Source organism: Ambystoma mexicanum, chromosome 6p (assembly GCF_040938575.1).
Source record: "Ambystoma mexicanum isolate Mex_15411 chromosome 6p, UKY_AmexF1_1, whole genome shotgun sequence".
Classification (NCBI taxonomy): domain Eukaryota; kingdom Metazoa; phylum Chordata; class Amphibia; order Caudata; family Ambystomatidae; genus Ambystoma; species Ambystoma mexicanum.
The window spans coordinates 186695875-186712108 of NC_090935.1; positions in this window are offsets into that span (position 1 = coordinate 186695875).

Here is a 16234-nt window from a genome sequence, read left to right on the forward strand (position 1 = left end):
AGTGAGCCGCTGGACTTGCCCGCCGCCTTTGTATATAGTTCTTTAGTTTTAGGTTTCCTTTGTTTCTTATTATGATTTGGAGTCAACGGACACTGCTCCACTTTTTGTATATAGTTGATTTTTAGTTAGGTTTTTTAGTAGGTTTCCTTTGTTCAGTTGGGCTCATGGACCCTTGGTAATTTTTTACATAGTTCTTTATTGCATAGCGATTTTTTTACATTTGACTTTGGACGACATTTTTTTGGATTCTGATTTGCAGTTTTTTTTTTAATACGGACATGCAGCTTATTTTTTCTCATTCCCATTGTAGTTTGTTTCCTTTCTTTAGCATTCTTTATTTTTTTCAATACAATTTTGTTTCCATACTTCACTGTGCGGTATCATCTCATTGCTTTCATGCATGTCATGTTGGGTGTTTTCCCATTCAATTGCAACCATTGTGTGTGACGGACATGGGTTCATTAGCTTCATGAACATTGGGGGTGTAACATGTGATTTCCATTTCCATGTGGGTGAATGGGTTACTTGGTAGGGCTTTTTGGCTGTGGAGGCTGACCATTACGCACATGATTGGGGATTGTGAGGACCTGGTGGGGGCTGCCAATGGTGGCAGGGGGGTGGGGGTGGTGGGAGACATGAGTGGGGGCCTGGTGGAGGGTGCCCCTGGTGGCTGGGGGGTGGGGGTGGTGGGAGATATGGGTGGGGGCCTGGTGGGGGCTGCCAATGGTGGCAGGGGGGTGGGGGTGGTGGGAGACATGAGTGGGGGCCTGGTGGAGGGTGCCCCTGGTGGCTGGGGGGTGGGGGTGGTGGGAGATATGGGTGGGGGCCTGGTGGGGGCTGCCCATGGTGGCAGGGGGGTGGGGGTGGTGGGAGACATGAGTGGGGGCCTGGTGGAGGCTGCCCCTGGTGGCTGGGGGGTGGGGGTGGTGGGAGACATGAGTGGGGGCCTGGTGGAGGGTGCCCCTGCACTGCTGGGGGTGGTCGGAGACATGAGTGGGGGCCTGGTGGAGGCTGCCCCTGGTGGCTGGGGGGTGGGGGTGGTGGGAGACATGGGTGGGGGCCTGGTGGGGGCTGCCCATGGTGGCAGGGGGGTGGGGGTGGTGTCAGACATGAGTGGGGGCCTGCTGGAGGCTGCCCCTGGTGGCTGGGGGGTGGGGGTGGTGGGAGACATGAGTGGGGGCCTGCTGGAGGCTGCCCCTGGTGGCTGGGGGGTGGGGGTGGTGGGAGACATGGGTGGGGGCCTAGTGGGGGCTGCCCATGGTGGCAGGGGGGTGGGGGTGGTGGGAGACATGAGTGGGGGCCTGGTGGAGGCTGCCCCTGGTGGCTGGGGGGTGGGGGTGGTGGGAGACAAGAGTGGGTATCTGGTGGAGGCTGCCCCTGCACTGCTGGGAGGTGGGGTGGTGGGAGACATGAGTGGGGGCCTGGTGGAGGCTGCCCCTGCACTGCTGGGGGGTGGGGGTGGTGGGAGACATGAGTGGGGGCCTGGTGGAGGCTGCCCCTGCACTGCTGGGGGGTGGGGGTGGTGGGAGACATGGGGTGGGCCTGGTGGAGGCTGCCCATGGTGGCAGGGGGGTGGGGGTGGTGGGAGACATGAGTGGGGGCCTGGTGGAGGCGGCCCCTGCACTGCTGGGGGGTGGGGGTGGTGGGAGACATTAGTGGGAGCCTGGTGGAGGGTGCCCCTGCACTGCTGGGGGGTGGGGGTGGTGGGAGACATGAGTGGGGGCCTGGTGGAGGCTGCCCCTGGTGGCTGGGGGGTGGGGGTGGTGGGAGACATGGGTGGGGGCCTGGTGGGGGCTGCACATGGTGGCAGGGGGGTGGGGGTGGTGTCAGACATGAGTGGGGGCCTGGTGGAGGCTGCCCCTGGTGGCTGGGGGGTGGGGGTGGTGGGAGACATGAGTGGGGGCCTGCTGGAGGCTGCCCCTGGTGGCTGGGGGGTGGGGGTGGTGGGAGACATGGGTGGGGGCCTGGTGGGGGCTGCCCATGGTGGCAGGGGGGTGGGGGTGGTGGGAGACATGAGTGGGGGCCTGGTGGAGGCTGCCCCTGGTGGCTGGGGGGTGGGGGTGGTGGGAGACAAGAGTGGGTATCTGGTGGAGGCTGCCCCTGCACTGCTGGGAGGTGGGGTGGTGGGAGAGATGAGTGGGGGCCTGGTGGAGGCTGCCCCTGCACTGCTGGGGGGTGGGGGTGGTGGGAGACATGAGTGGGGGCCTGGTGGAGGCTGCCCCTGCACTGCTGGGGGGTGGGGGTGGTGGGAGACATGGGGGGGGCCTGGTGGAGGCTGCCCATGGTGGCTGGGGGGTGGGGGTGGTGGGAGACAAGAGTGGGTATCTGGTGGAGGCTGCCCCTGCACTGCTGGGGGGTGGGGTGGTGGGAGACATGAGTGGGGGCCTGGTGGAGGCTGCCCCTGCACTGCTGGGGGGTGGGGGTGGTGGGAGACATGAGTGGGGGCCTGGTGGAGGCTGCCCCTGCACTGCTGGGGGGTGGGGGTGGTGGGAGACATGGGGGGGGCCTGGTGGAGGCTGCCCATGGTGGCAGGGGGGTGGGGGTGGTGGGAGACGTGAGTGGGGGCCTGGTGGAGGCTGCCCCTGCACTGCTGGGGGGTGGGGGTGGTGGGAGACATGAGTGGGGGCCTGGTGGAGGGTGCCCCTGCACTGCTGGGGGGTGGGGGTGGTGGGAGACATGAGTGGGGGCCTGGTGGAGGCTGCCCCTGCACTGCTGGTGGGTGGGGGTGGTGGGAGACATGAGTGGGGGCCTGGTGGAGGCTGCCCCTGGTGGCTGGGGGGTGGGGGTGGTGGGAGACATGGGTGGGGGCCTGGTGGGGGCTGCCCATGGTGGCAGGGGGGTGGGGGTGGTGGGAGACATGAGTGGGGGCCTGGTGGAGGCTGCCCCTGGTGGATGGGGGGTGGGGGTGGTGGGAGACATGAGTGGGGGCCTGGTGGAGGCTGCCCCTGCACTGCTGGGGGGTGGGGGTGGTGGGAGACATGAGTGGGGGCCTGGTGGAGCCTGTCCCTGCACTGCTGGGGGGTGGTGGGAGACATGAGTGGGGGCCTGGTGGAGGCTGCCCCTGCACTGCTGGCGGCTGGGGGTGGTGGGAGACATGAGTGTGGGCCTGGTGGAGGCTGCCCCTGGTGGCTGGGGGGTGGGGGTGGTGAGAGACATGAGTGGGGGCCTGGTGGAGGCTGCCCCTGCACTGCTGGGGGGTGGGGGTGGTGGGAGACATGAGTGGGGGCCTAGTGGAGGCTGCCCCTGCACTGCTGGGGGGTGGGGGTGGTGGGAGACATGAGTGGGGGCCTGGTGGAGGCTGCCCCTGCACTGCTGGGGGGTGGGGGTGGTGGGAGACATGAGTGGGGACCTGGTGGAGGCTGCCCCTGCACTGCTGGGGGGTGGGGGTGGTGTTAGACATGAGTGGGGGCCTGGTGGAGGCTGCACCTGCACTGCTGGGGGGTGGGGGTGGTGGGAGACATGGGTGGGGGCCTGGTGGGGGCTGCCCATGGTGGCAGGGTGGTGGGGGTGGTGGGAGACATGAGTGGGGGCCTGGTGGTGGGTGCCCCTGGTGGCTGGGGGGTGGGGGTGGTGGGAGACATGAGTGGGGGCCTGGTGGAGGCTGCCCCTGCACTGCTGGGGGTGGGGGTGGTGGGAGACATGAGTGGGGGCCTAGTGGAGGCTGCCCCTGCACTGCTGGGGGGTGGGGGTGGTGGGAGACATGAGTGGGGGCCTGGTGGAGGCTGCCCCTGCACTGCTGGGGGGTGGGGGTGGTGGGAGACATGAGTGGGGGCCTGGTGGAGGCTGCCCCTGCACTGCTGGGGGGTGGGGGTGGTGTTAGACATGAGTGGGGGCCTGGTGGAGGCTGCCCCTGCACTGCTGGGGGGTGGGGGTGGTGGGAGACATGGGTGGGGGCCTGGTGGGGGCTGCCCATGGTGGCAGGGTGGTGGGGGTGGTGGGAGACATGAGTGGGGGCCTGGTGGTGGGTGCCCCTGGTGGCTGGGGGTGGGGGTTTTGGGAGACATGCATTGTTGATCAGTAGTGCAAGGTGACATGTGGCTGGTGGCTGGGGGGCATGCCCATGGTGGATGGGCTGCCGGCGGGGCATGACCAGGGGTGCAGGGTAGTCCCCCGTGGTGTGGGCTGCCTGCAGGGGCCGTGGAGGTTGTGGAGCGTACACCTGGGAGGACCCACATGGCCAATTCACGTGTGGTACTCCCCAGAACCCCTGAAATACACATACCGTGCTGAAATCGTGTGTGGAACTTCCCGCGCACCCCTGAAATACACGTACCCTGCTCGCACTGGGCCAATCGCGTGTGGAACTTCCCGCGCACCCCTGCAATACACGTACCCTGATGAAATCGCGTGTGGAACTTCCCGCGCACCTCTGAAATACACATACCTTGCTGTAATCGCATGTGGAAATTCCCGCGCACCCCTGAAATACACGTACCCTGCTCGCACTGGGCCAATCGCGTGTGGGACTTCCCGCGCACCCCTGAAATACACGTACCCTGATGAAATCGCGTGTGGACCTTCCCGCGCACCCCTGAAATACACATACCCTGCTGAAATCGCGTGTGGAAATTCCCGCGCACCCCTGAAATACACGTACCCTGCTCGCACTGGGCCAATCGCGTGTGGAACTTCCCACGCACCCCTGAAATACACGTACCCTGATGAAATCGCGTGTGCAACTTCCTGCGCACCCCTGAAATACACATACCCTGCTGAAATCGCGTGTGGAACTTCCCGCGCACCCCTGAAATACACATACCCTTCTCGCACTGGGCCAATCGCGTGTGGAACTTCCCGCGCACCCCTGAAATACACGTACCCTGATGAAATTGCGTGTGAAAGTTCCCGCGCACCCCTGAAATACACATACCCTGCTGAAATCGCGTGTGGAAATTCCTGCGCACCCGTGAAATACACGTACTCTGCTCGCACTGGGCCAATCGCGTGTGGAACTTCCCGCACACCCCTGAAATACACGTACCCTGATGAAATCGCGTGTGGAACTTCCCGCGCACCCCTGAAATACACGTACCCTGCTCGCACTGGGCCAATCGCGTGTGGAACTTCCCGCGCACCCCTGAAATACACGTACCCTGATGAAATCGCGTGTGGAACTTCCCGCGCACCCCTGAAATCCACGTACCCGGCCAAATCGCGTGTGAGACTTCCCGCGCACCCCGGTATACACGCACACATATTTTTTGTCAGCGGGTGTCCGTGTTTGTGGGTACCCCTTTGCACGTCATTTGTCCTGGAGGGCCACAGTATAGGACATTCATCATGGCAGTATATAGGTGCTATTTGTTGGCGCACCTTTTGGCGCACATTTCTTGCAGCCGCAGAGACGCTACCGCCTGCTTTCTTGTGGCGGTCGTGTTTGTGCCTGTGCGCTGGTTTGAGCATGCGCTTTTTTGCCCTATTCTATTCCATGAATACGTGTTGTAGGCGAGCGTGTGGGCGTTCCGCGCCCTTGTGCCCTGTACTTCCCCCGTGACGCCCACTTTTTGGCAAGTTGTTCCCCATTCCGAGTGTTACGCCTGTGTTCCGCCTACTTTTGTTGCGTGCGCCGCGCTATGTGCGATTTTCACTGTGGCCTGTGCGATTTTCGCTGTGACCTGGCGCACGCAGTTAGATGGCCTGTGCGCCAACGTGCGCCGCGCACTTTTTTATCGCACATCCGCTGGTTTTCTCGCGCACGGCCTTCCATGAATCGATGTGCGCTGCTTTTCATGCGATTTTCGCACTTGCACTGCGATTTTCGCTATTCCACTGCGATTCGCACGTTTTTGCCCACTTGCGCCGCGCTAATTATTCCATGAATCGGCCTGTATATGTGTTGTCAGGATTGTTTGCTGCATTTCTGTGAAGTACTAACATTTGCAAACACAATGGGTCTGTACTGTGTGAGTAAATGTTGTCAACAATTGGTGGTAATTGAAATAGAATATTCATTGCTACATTTGCATAGCAACTTACACCAACTATATTTGAGAATTTAAATGGTCCAAGTAGTTCTGTATCTAACTGCTTTTTTTGGAGTTTGTCTTCCTTCTTTAAAGAAGTACCTGGTTTACTTTCTCTAATTGATTCTTTTTTGTTTGTTGTACTTGATGAAGTATTAGTTTCTTTTACTCTCTTTGGAGGATTTGCAGTGACGTCCTGTTGCATTTCTGTTTGATTTAGTTTTCTTTTACAACGTTTTAGTTTTTGTGGAACAGAATATGTGTTTAGATGGGGAGTGTATAGTGAGCGAAGTCTATTATATTCTTAAATGCAATGAATATCAGCGTTTACTTTACTTGCATCAAAGTTGATTAGAAATAGACCGTCAAGTGTACGTAAGCGTGATAGTGCTACGTAGCTCATGCCTTCTTTAAAGACTGTGTTACCAATATCTATCATTGCTTTGTCTAGGGTAAGACCTTGTGATTTATGAATTGTGACTGCGTATGCAAGAGTTAGAGAAAATTGTTCTCTGCGTACATACATATCTTTGAAGAGAAGGAATCTAGCTGTTGAGCGTCCTATCCGTTTTACTTCTGAAAGTTTGTCAAAGAGTATATTGACAAACTGAATTTTGTTGTCACGTGGGTATGTTTGAAAGCCAACAACTGTACCCAGTGCTCCATTAACTAGACCTTGGTCCACGTCAAGGTTACGTTTAAGCATTACTCTGCAATTTAAGGATAATTTTAACATCTTTTCTAAGCCTGCTGTATTTGAGATTGATTTTTCTAAATTATTTAGTCTTGTTGTGGCTTGGTCACACATGGGTAGTGTCATACCATGTACATCTAGTTTGTCTGTGGCGCTAATTTCCATTATTGGTTGCATTTCTTTACTTAGCATGATTTCATTGAATTTGAAACAGCTTGCAAGAGTTGGCATTAAGGCCATACAATTGACATTTTTGTGGGCTAATTGTTCCATAACATCTGTAGCACATGCATTATCGCCATGAAGTGCATTAATGTGCCGGGTTTTCAATGATGCTTCTGCTTCTTTAGAAAGTATACCAACTCTCAAACTTTTTAAAATGTTGGCATAAGTTAGATCTGCAGATTGGCGCATGTTTTCTGTTAATTCTCTGTATTGGAAATGTTGCCAAAGGTTGACATTTCCAATGCTGCCAACAGTTTTACGGCAGAGTTTGTGCCCTAATGTTTTAAAAATAGGTTCACCTTTTACTGGTGTTAATTGAAGCAGATCTCCAAAAACAATAATGTGTTTTCCTGCAAAGAGCTCTTCATATTCTGTTTTGAGTACTTCTTGTAATCTGAGGTGAATCAAAGCTAACATCAGGTTGGAGACCATGCTCGCTTCATCTATTAGTAGCATTTTCATTAGTTTCAATACTCTGCGTAATTCCATTGCAGCTTCTGCAGAAAGTTTGTAATAGTCTAATTTGTTCTGGTGTTCTACTGGTAATAGTAGTAATCGGTGTAATGTAACACCACCTATGTTGTAGGCATCTAAACCTGTGGGGGCAGTGACAACAGCTGACAGTTTGTTGTTTGTCAATTGTTGAAGGAACTTACTAATGATTTTGATTACGAATGTTTTGCCAGAACCAGCTTCACCACTGACGTACAGTAGTATAGGTTTATAATTATGGCAGGAACATGCTTTATTTTCATGTTTTACACCATGTGCAATTTGTTTTGTTACTTCTTGAAAAATGCTACTTTGCTCATTGTTTAGTTTTGATTGTAGTATAGTTAAGTCTTCCTTATCTTCATACTGACACATGGTGTTTTCTACTTCTATCATAGCTAATTCTGCCTCATTTGTTATTAGTGGTTCTCCCAGTGGTTCTTGGCTTCCTGTTACAGAAGGTTGACTACTGTCACGAGTATCCTTATCTAGTTGGGCTTGGAGTTCTTCTTCATGTTGCTGTTCATTGTGCAACATTGTTTTGTACTGTGTAAAGTTTACATCAGTTATAGTGCTTTCATTTGATTTGAAAGCATCCTCATATGAGTCATAGTTATCTAGTAATTGTTCTTCTTTTCTCCATGCTTTGAAGAGTTGTAGCAGTGACATGTAATATACTTATTTATGTTGAGGAGTCTTCAATGACAATTTGATATGATTAATTAAATTTGGTTTAGTGAGTTTAACTAAGCTGCCTTCACAGTCTGTCACTCTATATTTACCTTTTTTTTCATCGGGTTTCATATTATTTTTGTATGTGTAGTTTTGGGCTATTTGGTATAGACACATGTTTTCCAAAGTATTACTTCTGTTGGGGTAGTATGTTTCCAATAAAATGTTTTTTAAAATGTCTTGGCTGTTGGGATCATGTGTGGCTATTGTTTCTATATCTTCATATGATTTTAGAACTCTTTTTCTAGATTTAGCTGGACCAAGACTTAGCCATACTATATTTTCAGATTTACCATACAATGAAGTACCAGTTAAACGATCAGCTGCTTCATAAGATCCACATTCTCTATGGGTGAGCATTTTTATGCCCAAGCTGTATAATTTCTGAGATACTGTTTTATCTGATGACAGGTCATTCCAGAGCTCTTGGAGCTCTGTCTTTTCTGCTTTAGTTAAGTATGCTGTGACATATCGTGCAACTGCAGTAGAATTGTCAGCAATGTACTGCACATCTATGTTTGCATTCCATAAGTGGGCAATGATTGCATTATAATCATTGATATATTTTTCTTCTTCTTTTCTTTTTATGTAATATGTATTTTTAGGTGACTTTCCTTTAACAGTATGTCTAACTGAAGACATGAGGTTGTTTACTTGACCTGTACTTGTAACTGGTCTAGGGAAACCAAATCGGCATTTGGTGTAGTATTTGCCTTTGTTTTTGTATTTGCGACGACAATATTTTCCACATTTGTGTCTTTGAAATTGTAAAATTTGTGCACGAAGATCAATATTTGTGGATTCTAATGGAATTTCACAAGTGACATATTTTTCAATAAACTGTAAAACAGTGGCATCACTGTCTTGACCAAATTTAGGAGCATATTTAATCCATAAAAGCATGTGGATATGTGGTGCTCCCCTGGCTTGGTATTCTTTTATCCAAAAGAAGTGTTGCACTTCTCCAAGGGGAGGAACAGTTTTATTACAAATAAAATGTAGCATAGCAATGAAGCGATGGTGAAAATATCTTGAAACATTAACAGGATCCAAAGAACACAGTTCTCCAGGTGTTAGAATATCTATGTTTGTTTTGTTTTTATTTGATATGCGTAGGAAATCATGTAAATCTTCCCATGCATATTCTGCACAACTTAATGTAACAAACCAAGTGGGTGGGCCAAGGTTTCTGATCATACAACGTCCATCTCCATGACGTCGAAACCAGTACTCTTTAGTACCACGCATATTTGCTAATAGATTTGTAATATTTGATTGTAAAAGCTCATCCTTTTGTTGCACTTTCTCTAATAATTGTGTAGCTGTCATATTTTGAATGTGTGATCCTGATTTTAATATGTGTGCAACTCCGTAACATAAAGTTGCTAGTTCACTTTCAAAGAGTAGGTGGAATATGTATTCCACATTTTGTCTAAATCTGGGATCTTCAGAATGCATCCGTAATGAGCGGTATTCTGAAGCTGATATTTGAATATGTCTATCATCATACCTTCCTCCTTTGCCAGTAGGAAAGAGTAGAGGAAAAGCACGTGTTTCTATACTTTTTTCCCATATACTGATTGGCGATCCTTTTGTTTGACGCATTTGGTAAGTTTCTAGTACATCTTGTACGGTGTCATTACAGTGCAAAAGATGAATTGTATAATGGTCTAAAGTATTTGATATTGTAGCAGGATCTAGTAGCTCAAATTGACCAGCTTCTTGTGTTTCTTGAATTATTTCAGTTGTATCTTTCAAGTTTTCATCAATATTAATTTCTTTGTAATATTCATTATTCTCTTTAAGATATTGGAAGACTTGTCTAACTTTATATAAATCTACCAGCTGTTGCCATATTTTTTTGTCTTTTGTAGGTACTCCATTTACTAATATAATTAACGATTGCTGCATTGGACGTTGCACTCCTAGAGTATGCACATTTTCTTTTAGATTTAATGGTAACTACACTACTTTTCCACAAATGCCTTTTAGCAATTCAGAGGGAGGTAATTTTGCTGTTTTTGGTTGAAGGCGTATTATTGCTTGAAATGGGTGTACTGTTTGAATTATGATGCTCTCATATAAATTAAGTTGTTGTAGAGGTTTTGGTACTGGGTATAATTCCAAATTATTTGTGATAGAATGTGAAGGAGCTTGGTTGTTGTCAAGTTTTGTAGTGCAATAACTGCAAAGTATTAAGGGCTCAGTTATTTCATATTTGTTTTCTGCTAGACGTAGAGAGCTAATTCAAACCATTTAGAATCTTCATTGTCTTCTATTTTGTATGATAGGTCCACAGTTTTTGTGTTACTTTTATAAAAAATTCTACGGCAACATACACATACATGGTTTGGCACCTCAGCTGATGTACTTTTAAATTTTAGTATTTCTTTTTTGTATGTGTTTAGCAAAAGGTTGCCATGTGTAGAATTGTGCTTAATTGGTTTAAAGCTATTTCATTCTGTAAATGGCTTTCAATTCCAAAATATCTTTTCTGGATATAGTGAATTTCTTCAAGTAGGTCTTTTGCTGTACCATGTAGAAGGATGTTATTTAACTTTGCTAGTGCTAAAGCAGGACTTTTAGCATAGTACAGTTTATAGACTAGATTTCTTATAGTTGAATGATGTGTTGATATCCTTTTGATATCATGGAAAGTGGTTTTACAAGTAGGTCCTGTAATGCAGGCCAATGAATGTCCTTGTAGTCCTGTGTACTTGCGCACTGGACAGATATCTATATTTTGCAGTAATTTAATTTTGATTTTGTCTTTGCTTTTTACATATTTATTGAGGAATTGGTGTAAAGATTTGAAACATTGTTTGGGAATGTTACACATTGACGTGCATGGCCATTTGTACACTAGACGTTCTGATTCAGTTGAATGGAGGGGTAATTCTAAGTTTTCAGGGCATATTTTTGTAAGGAGTACTTCTTGTTCCATTATGGTATTATTCACTTTTTCATAACCTCGACCACTGCTATTTATGGCAATTGTATTTGTTTGCTTTTGTTTGTACGCTTCTTCATTAAAATATGGTTCTGTGCTCGTAGTGTGATTCCATTCACCTCCGCAGATACTTAAGAAGTTCTTTCTGTTGACATTTCGCTTATTGAGAAGTCTTTTTTGTAATTTAGTTATTAGTTTTGTTAGTGGTTTCATTTTGTTTAACAGTAAAATAAATACATTTCTTTTGAGAAGAATTGCACTGTCCATCAATGCTTCTAAGATTAATTTCCTACGATAGGTTTTAAGCTTTGAACCTGATTTCTCTCCTGTTTTAATAAGATTTTGAAGGACTTTGTGACGGTATATTTTGGCTAAAATACTTTTCTTGGTATGCTTACTTTGCACTATATTAAAATTTGAAGAAGTAGTTTTATCTGTACTGATAGCTGATTTTCTGTTAATTGTTTTTTGGTTTGTTTTACATTTTGATAGAGGAAGCAAAGTTGTGCACTTGAAACTTCTTGTGTTTCACTAAATGATTGTATTAGCTGTTTTGTTTCAACTATTTTTACAAATTCTGCTAGAGATGGATGCTTATGTTGGACTCCTTTATTTTCATTTGCTCTAATTTTGCGTTGCTTTCTACGGAGTTGTCTTTTGGTAGGCATTCTTTAGGGTCTGTTAAAAAAAATAAAGAAGATATGGGTTGGGGTGTTCTGGAATGTATGTGTGCTGTGTGCATGAGTGTTTGAGTAAGATGATAAAGATGTATGTAATGGTGTGTGATTGTGCATTGGGAACTAAAACTAGTAGGGATAGGTATTCTTGAATTTATGTGTCACTAAACTGGGGTTCAGATGACAAAAAAAAAGTAAGCTAGTGGTGTGGAAAAGTACAAATAGTAAATCTAATGTATACAATTAAAACAGTTGTTTGTTCCATAATATGAAAATAGTAGTGGTTCAGTGGGCTAATTTGTGTGTCCAAAAATAGAAATTTGTGGCCATTCTGGTTGTAAATCGCTGTTTACGACATGGAAATTTTTGGACAAAATGGTACAAAATCTCTATTTTAAGAAACCAAAATAGCTGGTATTAATGTTATAGTATATTTCATTAATAATATAAATATTATGGTGATATCTTACTTACTTTTTTTTTTTTAAATTAACAGGTAACTTCTTAGTTTTTCTTTCTTCTTCGAATTCGGCTGCTTCTTTTCAGGAAACTGGTCTTCACTGCAACTGTAAAAGCTTCAAATTAGTAACTTTGTTTTTATATAGCACTGTTAATTGTAATGTATACAATTAAAACAGTTGTTTGTTCTATAATATGAAAATAGTAGTGGTTCAGTAGGCTAATTTGTGTGTCCAAAAATAGAAATTTGTGGGCCATTTTGGTTGTAAATCGCTGTTTATGACATGGAAATTTTTGGACAAAATGGTACACAATCTCTATTTTAAGAAACCAAAATAGCTGGTATTAATGTTATAGTGTATTTGATTAATAATATAAATATTATGGTGATATCTTACTTACTTTTTTTTTTAAATTAACAGGTAACTTCTTAGTTTTTCTTTCTTCTTCGAATTCGGCTGCTTCTTTTCAGGAAACTGGTCTTCACTACAACTGTAAAAGCTTCAAATTAGTAACTTTTTTTTTTGTATATAGCACCGTTTTTAATTTAGATATTGATTGTTTTAATTGAAATCCTCAGTGCCTTCTGTAAAACCATTAAACTAATTTATTTACAAAAGATACATTGCATCAGTTCAGTACATGTGATATGTTCTTAATGAACAAATTGTATTGAATGACTAACTGTAGCAAAAATAAAATATCTTTACTATGTCTTGTGAAATTTATAATATATTAGTGAATACCACTATTTCTGTAAGTAAACTGTTCTAGGTAATAGCGCCTCAATGTCATGTCTAATTTAAAGTAATTAAGTAAATAAATAAATAAAAACAAAAAATATGAAATTGTATAAGTATTTTTATAAAGGTTTAAACATAGATTGTGTTTGCATGCAATTTTGTATGAATATATATAGTCTATATATTTCATTTAAAAAATGTTAGTTTAACATGATTTGAGTGTGTGTGTATAAAGAAAGTAAAAAGTATAAAGGTGTATAAGTGATAGTTGATTTTAGGAAATTGAAAAAAGTACAGTAAATTCATTTTACAGATTTTACAAGGTAAAAGTCTGTTTGAAAATGTGTTCATCTACCATAGCTCTCAACTCACACGCTTTTGGCGGGTGTCACACCCCTTGTCAAGGGCAGACTCACCCGCCAAGCCTCCTGCATGCCCATTCATTCCAATGGGCGTCTCACCCGCCAAAAACAAAATCGGGTGATTTCACCCGCCTGTAAAACAAAAATGGTTGAGAGCTATGTCATCTACTATACAGAAAATATGCATACCTGAAGTTTGTGTTCATGCATATGGATATGCATGGAGCTGCAAGTAGAAATCTTGAAGACTTGTACAGTATTTGTGGTAGATGCTGCTTGCCAATGATATGACACTTGTACTCAGAGAGATTCAGAGTACATTTGCAGTGCTGATCTATAATGATGCAGATAGATGTAGAGGTCTTGAATGTGATTGGTGCATGGTCATGTGATTTTTGAGGTACATCCAATGAGGGAATGGCAGAGAGAGTGTAGTGGAAATGGTAGAAGGGCTGTTGATATTACGATATGTCCGCGGACATGGCGGTAGTTCCCGGACATCGGGAGTTACATTCGGGGATTTTTGGTTTCAGAAGTCACGCAAATGAGAATAAGCACTGAAAGGGATTGGTCAGGAAAGTTTGGTGGGTGTGTTGTGCCAGGAGAGATTTTCTGAGATACTCTTTTTGCTGAGAGAACAAAAGATAGCTATGGCTGTGTGTTTCAGAAAACAGATTGTTTGGATTTTAGGAGATTCGTGGATACATTGGTTGAAGGTGCATGCAGAAAGCTGTGGAGTAGCTGTAGATCTTGGATTCCCACATGTGGAAGTACACTGGCATGGAGTATGTGGAATGAAGTGGTTGGATTTGCTACCTCTCTGTGCTACTTTGGAGACAGAGCAACATCCAGACATAATTGTAATTCATTGTGGAGGGAACAGTTTAGGGCATGTGACTGGATTTTTTTTGCAATTTGCTATGAAAGAAGGACTGAGGAAGGTTATGGACATGTTTCCTAATTCTCAAGTGATATTTTCACGGATTGCGCAGAGACAAATGTGGCTTTGTTCTTCTTCATTTGGTCCACAAATGGAAAAAGCAAGGCGCAATGTTAATAAGGCTGTTTGTGGCTTTCTAAGAGATTTTGGCATGTCTTCTTTTCACAATGAAAATATTATGTTTTGTAGTAAATACATTTTTCGAAGAGATGGAGGCCATCTTACTTATGCTGGCAATCAGATTTTTCTGAGAAATGTACAAAATGCATTGCAACCTTTTTTGGAATTACAACAACGATTTTGAAGTAGATGTTAAGCATTTACAATTTTTGACTTACAAACACCACCCAAAGGCTCTTTTCAGAGCCACCACTTCTTTCCAGAGAAAATTACAATGTTTATGATGGAGTAGTAACCCCATTTTTTTAATGTTCGCGAACTGTCCACGAACTTCTAAAAAATACAAAGAGCCCTGCTTCATTTATTTTCACTTCTATTTTTTAACTGGGAAAGACGCCTCTGAAAAGAGCCTTATTTTTTTTTATTTTTGTAATTTTGTATTTTTTTGGGTTTTTCAGACACGACACACTAGGAGAGGAGGGTAAAGGAGGGTAAAGGGGGGACACCAACCACAGGGATAAGAAAGGGCGAGCTGAGAGAGGAAGATGTAGAGTGGGTTTTATTTGAGTAATGAGCAGGTCTTCTCGTGCTCTGAGACGATAGTCTCAAAAGCACTCCAAAGTCGCTCCCCCCTGCAGAGTACTGTGTCACAGTACATACATACAACTGTGACCCTCGAAAGGTAAGGGTCATCAGCATTCTGTATGGCCTGTGAGGCAGCTTGAGAAAGACGCTGTCCCACAGAGGTGGTCCTTGTGGTGACAGGATCAGAAACAGAGGATGAAGTAGAGGAAATCAACCTGCTACGTTCTTCGCAAGGTACAACCCTGCGAATAGCCCCAGAGTGAAATGACCTCAGGTGTCGCTTCATAGTAGTGGTCCCAAAGCTGTAGTTACCGTGCTTCCCGCGACTGAGTATCATTTTGCACTCATTGCAGGTAACATGGTTCGCACGAGCCTTAGGACCATTCCCATGAATGGTAAATAACCGCCACACCCAAGACTCACGTCTAGTGCGGGTAGTAGGGATTTCATCTATCTCATTCTCATCATCCTCTTCTTCCTCCTCCGCATCCTCAGTCCTGTTCCCCTCTTCAGGCCCTTGGGGAGGTGGTGGTGGTGCTGAAGCAGGTGCAGCACCAAGTGGCAGTTCAGCAGCCAAGGATGCCATGTCGATGATGGTGTAGTCTGCAGGTGGCAGCAAAAATCACTGTGTTATGAAGAATAGCCAGAAACACAATAGGAATAAGCTCTTGGGCGTGGTCTTTTATAGGGGTGCTTGTGCGCGGTCCGCGGACATGCGCACTGTGTGCGGACAGATCGAACACAAAAAAAGGATCGGAAAGTTTCAAAAGGTATATAGAAACTCAAGATTGCTATGTGGGACTTGTGGCATGGTGAGATTTTATTGAAAAGTATTATGGATTAACTGAAAATGTACTTTTAAATTGTTCGGGGACACGAACAGTGTCCGCATTTCAGGACACACGATGAGCGTGGGCGCGGTCATATGATCTGTTTGCGAACTGGTCTGCGAAGGAAGCGCCTGTCCGCTGGACACCAAGTGCACGTAGATTGGTTAGCGCATGCGTATTGATGTCCTACGGACACTGTTCGGGTTCTGAAGTAATTAAAAGTGCATCACACGTGAAAACGAATATTTCAGGACACCGCGTGTGTTCTTAGAACAGTTTAAACTTGGTAGCGAACAGTAAGGGCAGATATAGTGTGCTTCAGGACACATGTAATTTGTACGAACATTTCAGGACACCAATTGTGTTCTTAGAACACTTTCAATTGGGTAGCGAACACTGCGAACAGTTGTACTGTTGTTCAGGACACATCATTTTGTTTATTTACGAACATTTCAGGACACC